Below are 7,929 nucleotides of genomic sequence, written 5' to 3'. Positions count from 1 at the left end.
TTAAGTCAATTTAGAACTCTTGAGCAATTCCATGTGGTCCTTGAAATTTACTTCTCTTCAATTTATTAATTGATTCTGAATCCAGCTCTACACTCATTTCTGCTCAAATATAAACAAACTCCAATTTCTTAGCTATTTGTAGTGAATACTGATCTAAAAATATCTCTATATTTTATTTTACAAAAGGGTCTAGTGAATGTTCTTTCTATTCTTGGTCCCCTATCAATACTCTATATCAAGCTACAGATTTTATATCAGGCTTCATATTTTGGAGAAACCTTTTGTAATTAAATTCTAATTCATGGACAGGGTCATCTTAAAACATTTGTGCCTCTAACTTATGATTTCACATTTAATTTTCCAAATTGTACTTAAAAAAAACAAAACAAAACAAAAAAAAGTGCAATTTATGCACTTATCTTCAGTACCCTACACTGGGCCCAATAACTGTCATCTGTAAAGTAATTAGAAGACAGGAGTAGTAGCAGCAGATTCAAGTGCTTTGGATCAGCCCAGTAGAAGTAACTTTCTGATTGCTCAGGGTAATCAAGGGTATTGTCTAGTGCATAAAGCCTTATGCATTGGTGTTATAAACATTAAATGTAAGATTCAGCTACAGCTGTATATGTTATTAATTTGATCAAAAGTACAATTTCTGCACAAAAAATAGAGTTGTTGCTGCACTCAGACTCATCTAGTGAAGCAGAAAGCAAACACTTTGAAATCTTTCAGTGATGCCTCATAACCTGGTTTTGAGGTCTCAGTGATCATAGCCTTGATCTATGAAATGTATATTGACAGTGTCAAGCCAAATATTTCAGACTGTGGAATTTATCTAGGTCTTTGTTTAATAAGGTAAGGTAAAGAAATTTGAAGAAAAATAGACAAACCTGTAGTAACTGAGCAATCATAAGTCAAAATGAAAAGGGTGTACTCCAAATTTAATGTCATTGCGTGCATGAATTATAATGCATTTCTAATGAAATATATGTACCTTCATGTGTACCTAGAAGAGAAAAATGGATTATAAAAGGACCTTTATAGTGCTGCGTTTCTTCTTCTTTAAGCTAGGAAATTTCAACAGTATCCAGTTGCAGAATGTTACTATTTCTTTTTATTTAACTCCAAACCCAAGAACATTTATTATCCCTTCTCTCATCAGCAACTCATTCTTTGAAAGGCCTTAAATAATCCTGGTTTAAGTTTAAGCAGGAATTTAAAAGTAAGAGCAGAATTTTGCCTATGGATGGCTAGCATGTCTCAGCAAATAAGGATGAGGTTGCTATCATTGTGCTGTGATCAACATTTCTGATGTTTACTCTGGAAATATAATTGTGATTTATTGTCTTGTTATTTCTGTCATGCCATCTCTTGAAAATGAAAATAAGTGTCTGGTGCCAGAAGTTGGCAGTGAATGACCATAAACAGAGCATTTCAATGCTCCTCAAAACCATAATTTTAACACAAAACCAAAACTGTTACTGTAGAGAATACAAACATGGCATTTTTCCAGACACCTACAACCTACAGATTGAAAAGTGGCAGCTGTTAAAGAAACAAGTAGCAAATGTGTGAAGTGTCATTTATCACTAATTGGAAGGCATTCACAGAACAATGAATTTAAATTATTAGCAAGAAGCTATGTCTGAACATTAAACAAAAAAGAAAAAATGGAAGTGAGGAGGACAGGGGCAGAGAAGGAGAGAGGAAAAGAAGAAGAAGACAAAGAGGAAAAATAAGAGAGAGAACAATTTACTTATTTCTAAGAGCAGTATATGACTGCATCAAAGGATAGACATGGGGACATTTCCTCTATTTATTTTATTTTCCTTAGAAAAAAAAAAAATCTCCTTGCCAGTGTTAATTTCCTCATTTGCAGCTGCCCTTTTGGGTTCTTCTGTGCATTGTCTTGCTCCCCTTCTTAGTGTCATGACTTGTAATCCTCCATTCAAGAACTGCTGCTTCTTGCCCGAAATAAGACCGTAAATTCCTCAGGATGCTTCCTCATGCTTCTTGTTTTGTGTTAGCACAGAATGGCCTCGGGTTATTTGTGAATATGAGTGATATCAAGGCAACGAATGGTAATAAAGGTTCCAGGTAGTTAGAGAAAATTAGGAAAGGATAAATCACCCTGTTCTTGAAGACTTCTCTCCATAGCTCAATGGCTAAGGCAGTAGAAACAGATTAATTCACACTTGCTGGAGCAGTCTCCTGACCCAGCTGACAAATAGAGGTGTTGTGGATCAAGCGCATGATGACTCAGGCTTAGAGGATCTGCTGTTCTTCAGAGCAGTGTCTACTATTTGCACTTTTCTGTAGTAGTTCATGCTTTTATTTTCTGTCAAGAAAAACTAGATACTTTCCTGTTCTTGCTCTGTATTAATAAATAGCTTCCAAAAGACTTCTAAAAATAGACCCATTGGGAAGATTCCTAATATGAATTGCAGTTTTCAGAGAAAAAAAAAATAAATCAGAAGATTCCTCTTATCTTTGTATATTCTTTTATGTACACTTATTTATTTATGTCCACTTTCAACAAAGTTAAGAGAAACATTGAAATCATAGCATACAATTCATTAACATAAATCCCAAGGGTCTTAGAAAAACAGTGATCCTTCACTGTGCCATCTCTTAGTCACTGGCAGAAGCAAAAACTAAATGCAAGGCCAAAAAATCACATGTTAAGTAACGCCTTACTCTGTGACTAGTTTAATTAAAGTCAGTATGGCTACTGATGGATATGACTTAGCCTTCCATCAGTGAGGGTAAAAATATCATCCTAAGAAAGAGGACTATAATTTTTCAATTTTGAGATGTGAAATCTTTAAAACTTCTACTTGGGTTGTTTTTCACAAAACAGGATGTGTAGACTCTCACATAGTCCTTTCAGGTGGAAAATCACCACAGAGCACATTAACACGGGGACATTTATTCTCCTATATAATTAATGAGCTCGGTTTTACCTTCTATGTTTTGTGTTTGCAAGCTTTGTGTGACAGCTGAACTCCTGATTAATACAACAGGGACTGAGCCAGGAACCTAGAGAGCTAGGAACATTAAATGCAACAGCTTGAGCTAAAAAAGCAACCCTCTGTAGCTGGGGGCTGTAACACTCATGTTGTCTGTGAATAACTCACTAGTATGCTGTGGTTGCTCTGACTGCTCAGCTCTGATTTACTTTGAGTAATTTCAAACTAAACTTCTTTTTCACATATTTACACTCAAATACCTTATTCCTTTTCACTTGGAGTTTAGACCTTCATAAATGGCAGACAAGCTTTTCAGATAAAAATGGCAGACACACCTAAATAATTTTCTCTGATTTCCACTAAAACTTACTCCAATGACATGAGGCACTGTTTAACTTTAGCAATGTAAAATAAAATGACTAACTGAAAATAGTCAGCCAAGCTACCTTTACAGACAATGAACAGAAGCAAGGAAAACTGTTCATCTCACAATTTTATTTTCTTGTTCTAGTGGAATGGAAAAATTCTGAGACATCAGTCCCTCCTTTGGGTGACAGTCCTTCCCACCTGCAATGAGTATCAGGTTCCAAAATATGGATGTTCAGTGTTGTTTGAGACACCGTTTCAACTTGGCTTCCAGCTATCACTCCAGAATAGAGTGGATTTTTGCCTAACATTTTTGTTATGTCTGCCAAATCTGAGCTGATGCCTCAGATAGCCTACAACATCTGAAATGGCAGTGCACAACTATGATTAGGTACCTGAATTATTCCCCTGACTATAGACAATGAAGAGTGGTAAGGGAATTAGCTACACTTTAAATACCAATTTCAGTGAAATCACTAGTAAAACTGATTTAATTTTAGTTGTGCAGGTGCAGACCATTACCTCCCATGAGCCTCAGGTTAACAAAAAATACACCTGAGCAAACAGTTTAGGCAGATAGCAGAGAGTATTTGCAAATAGTTTTCGTCTCCTTTGCTGGAAAACTGTAAGCATCAAAGATAGTTTTACATGATTATTTTTCAGCAGAAAAAAGGACTCCTGAGTAAGTTTACCAGCTGGGCTTGAGCTTTATGTGTGTTAAATAACCAAAAACAAGAAAAAGAAAGAAAGACAAAACAGTTGACTCAGAAGATGAGTGAGTAGTGAACTGTGAGATTTTTACATTTCAAGTTTCACTGCTCGGAATATCTTAATTTTTATCAACAGAACAAAATCACATAGTTTTAAAAAGAAGTGTGCATGATTGCATTATACAGTCATACAATCTATGTCTCTGCGGTTTTATTATGGAAAGTTGTTTGCTTTGTCTATTAAAAAACTGTATAGAGCCTGAATCAAATGAAATGAATAGGAGTCTGAAAGATAGTGGAGGGACTGAAATCTCAGAGCTGTTCTCTACTTTGAAGTTTGTCCCTTTCAGAAGAGATCACGTCTACATAGATTTTTGTTTAAAATTGTTTTTGCATTTGCCATAATATCATACTCTTTAGTACTTGATACAATATTTCAAAGCTAAAGAAACAAAATAAGTGTGTGTAAAGTACACACTATAGCAAAACCAAAATAATTCACAGGTTAATAAAAAGATTTATGAAAACATTTTAACTATTTACAGTGATGTTGGTTTTGTGATTTCTTTAAGAACATCATGACAAGCCCTTCTGAGACCAAAGACTGACCGATGGGTGACAACAATAGAGCAGGAGAATGATTTACATACTTCTAAGGGCAGATGAAAATTATAAATAAATGAAATTCCTTTGAAGAATCATTGTGTAAATACTAATCATGTATAATCACGAACAACAATTCTCCAAAGTTTTGATAGATCTATTTCCCTCCTCCACAAAAAACAAAAGACGAAGAGTGGTTTACATCTAAGTTCCACTGGTTTCAGAAAAAAAAGAAACTGGTCTTCTATGTAGATTAATATGCCACTTCATTGAAAACCAGAATTGGTATGTTCCAAAATTACAAAGGCTAAAAACACCCACCAGATTCATACAGAAAAACAGCACATTTGCAGAAGAGCCTTAGAGCTTTCAAGCATTTAATTTAAACACTGAATGTGTCTGTTGCTTTGGCTGTCACTAGAATCTGTTGGTTTTATTATGATACTTTCCATATTCAAACAGTTTTAAAATATTGGATATTCATCTTTTCCCTTCCACTGAATTTTTATGGTTTTTGTTATATAAGTTACAGAGAGAGGATTCTTTCTGAACAAGCAGTAATGATATTAAATCTTCATAAATGCACAGAAAAAGAAACAGGACATCAATAAAAAGTACCTGAAGGGGAAAGAGTTTTGACAATAAACAAATTTTTAAAATGAAAACAAAACCAGCAGTCTCCAGTCAGACACTAACATTAATTCCCAATCGGATACATAACTCTTCATGTAATATTTTGCCTCTTAAATCCTGCATACATAATTCAAGTCTGGAAGAAAAACACTAAGATGTTGTTCCCTATCAGGCTACCCAGGCTGTTTCAAAGTCTTGGAGGGTTTAAACTGAGACATGTCTGTTGAATTATTGTCATGCGAGAAGCAGAGATCCTCTTTGCGACTTCGATGAAGACTCAGGTCTCTAAAAGTCATGGATCTCTCCATACTCAAAGCCACTGGCAGTGGCCAATGTAAGCTACTTCCTGTAGGTCTAGATGCTTGTGGATCTCACCCATCAGTCTGCTTTCTCACAGCAACTGGGAGGGATGATGAGGAAAATAGTAACAATAATGATATTATGGTTATTGTTATCTTACTGATCCTATAGGGATTTGCAGAAGATCTAGATTCTCCATTTTCTCCTGCAACTGATATTTAACAGCTTCATAGGCCAAATATTAAAATCCCGCACTAAATAATATTTCTGCGTAATTCTTACTTCATGACTTGGAACCTCCTTCCTTTCTGAGCTGTTCGGTCCTCTAAACATTCTGGCAGCAGATCATAGCTGACAATTGCCTGGCAAAGCAAGAGCTGTGTAACTCCCAAAATGGGCAGTTCTCTGAGCACAGATGGGTGAACAAAGTATAAAGTGAGTCAATGTCAAACATTACAAACTTCCATAGCCTGGCATATTCTTTAACTTCAGTGAAAACACAAGCTGATTCCTCTGCTGACAGGGAAACATTTTACCTACACCAGATTCAGTGACTGAAGACAGGAATGTCATGTTTTAGTGATGTTCAGCCTGTGTGTAAAGCAGTTCACATGCTCTCCTAACAGCTTTTTAGCCACTATCTCTGACAGCATCACTCCTACTAAAACATAAAAGTAAGCTGTCAGCTTTTGGGTTTGTAGGCTGAGCTTTTTCAGCTCTGTAGCCACTAGTACTACCATTAGGACTTTCTGAAAAACTTACTATGTAATTGTGAATAATGCTGATCACAACAAACTTTTGTAAAATGAAGTCCCAAATCTCTTTACCTCCCTAAGGATTGAATTTCATATTATTCTTTTGCTGTCAATTTACTCCTTAGAAAACTATGGGTTTATTTATTTATTTAACAGTTTTCATGAGTGGTTAAGACAGCCTGACTCAATTGCCACTCAGTTTAGAGATAATTACATGTTAGATGTTATAAATGGACACAAAGAATATATTTTCCTAAGAATCCAGAGGAGGAGGAAAATGAATAACAAAGAGGAGGCTTTAGAAATACTTGTAAGCCACTTGTCTATCCATACCAGCTCTTTGACACTAGCACTCTCCTTGAAATGATTTTTAGACTGAAATCACACAGTGATGCTGCTTCTGAAATGTTAATGTTTCATGTCTAAAGCAAGACTAGATTATTCTCCCTTGCAGTTTTCTAGCAGGCAGTTAGGTCCTTGCCAGCACCACCAACATTCTGAACCCCTATTGATGATAAAGTAAAATAACTGTCTTCTATCTCATTTCTTTCAGGGAATAAATGCTCCTTGTGACTCACACTGCCTTACTCCTCTTGAATGCAGCTGTGTTTTTCTCATCAGAGTTCAAGTAAATTTACAAGCATGCTTTAGTGAGAGAAAACTGAAAAGGCTGCTTATTCTCCAAGCTCACTATGTTGTCTTTTTTCTGAGAAACACTCATTGTTCAATAATGCTATTCCCTGCCGAACTCACAAATTGTATCTGGGGGAGAGATAAGGAGGATGTTTTGAAGGTTAAATTGAATGACAAGTTTTATCGGTGTGGTACATAAAGATCATAATATATTATTTATTAAGTTTTTTTCAGGGCCTGGCATTGTACAGTGTGGAATGCTCTCTCTGGAATATATGCAAGATTTTTCCCATGTGTTTGGAGCCTAAGATGTCCAGGAATCTTCTGTGGAGAGCCTGTGGTTTTCTAGTGGTCCATTAGTGTAATGAAAAAGTCATTATATACTTCTAATTTGGTCTTAGCCATTTCTCATCATCCAGGAAAAACCAAACAAGCAAGGAGTCTTATCATCTCTTGATTTGGCATCACATCTCTAGCACTATCTGACAAAAAAAGCTGAATTTAATTATAGCTGTGTGTCCATTCCTGGCTGGGAGGATTGCTGAAGGTATCCTGCATTGGTGTTTGGAGAGGTGACCCTATGGATCCTCAGCTGAAGAGCAAAGACAAGATGACAGGAGAAAGAACAAAACATCGACTCTTGTGTTACTCCCTTACCAAGGTTGTGCTTTCCTGCTTTGGCAACATGCTGAATGTTCTCACGCCAGTCAGTATCATTTGTCACTGTTGGAGGAGCAGTACAGTAGCACATTTGCTCCATCTTTCTTAGCAAACCTGCTCAGTGATAGCTCAAAATGTATGTTGCATTTTTCTCATGACCAGCCCGTTCCCTCAGAGTACCACAGGACAACCCACCTATGTCTCAGGCACTGGGTGAGTACTTTGACAGAAGAAAATAAAAACTCATTGGCTTAAGTGAACATATTTAAAACCAATCTAGATCAAAAGAAGCAGCAAGTC

The sequence above is a fragment of the Pseudopipra pipra genome, chromosome 3, assembly GCF_036250125.1.
Source record: "Pseudopipra pipra isolate bDixPip1 chromosome 3, bDixPip1.hap1, whole genome shotgun sequence".
NCBI lineage: Eukaryota > Metazoa > Chordata > Aves > Passeriformes > Pipridae > Pseudopipra > Pseudopipra pipra.
This window is presented reverse-complemented; position numbering follows the sequence as displayed.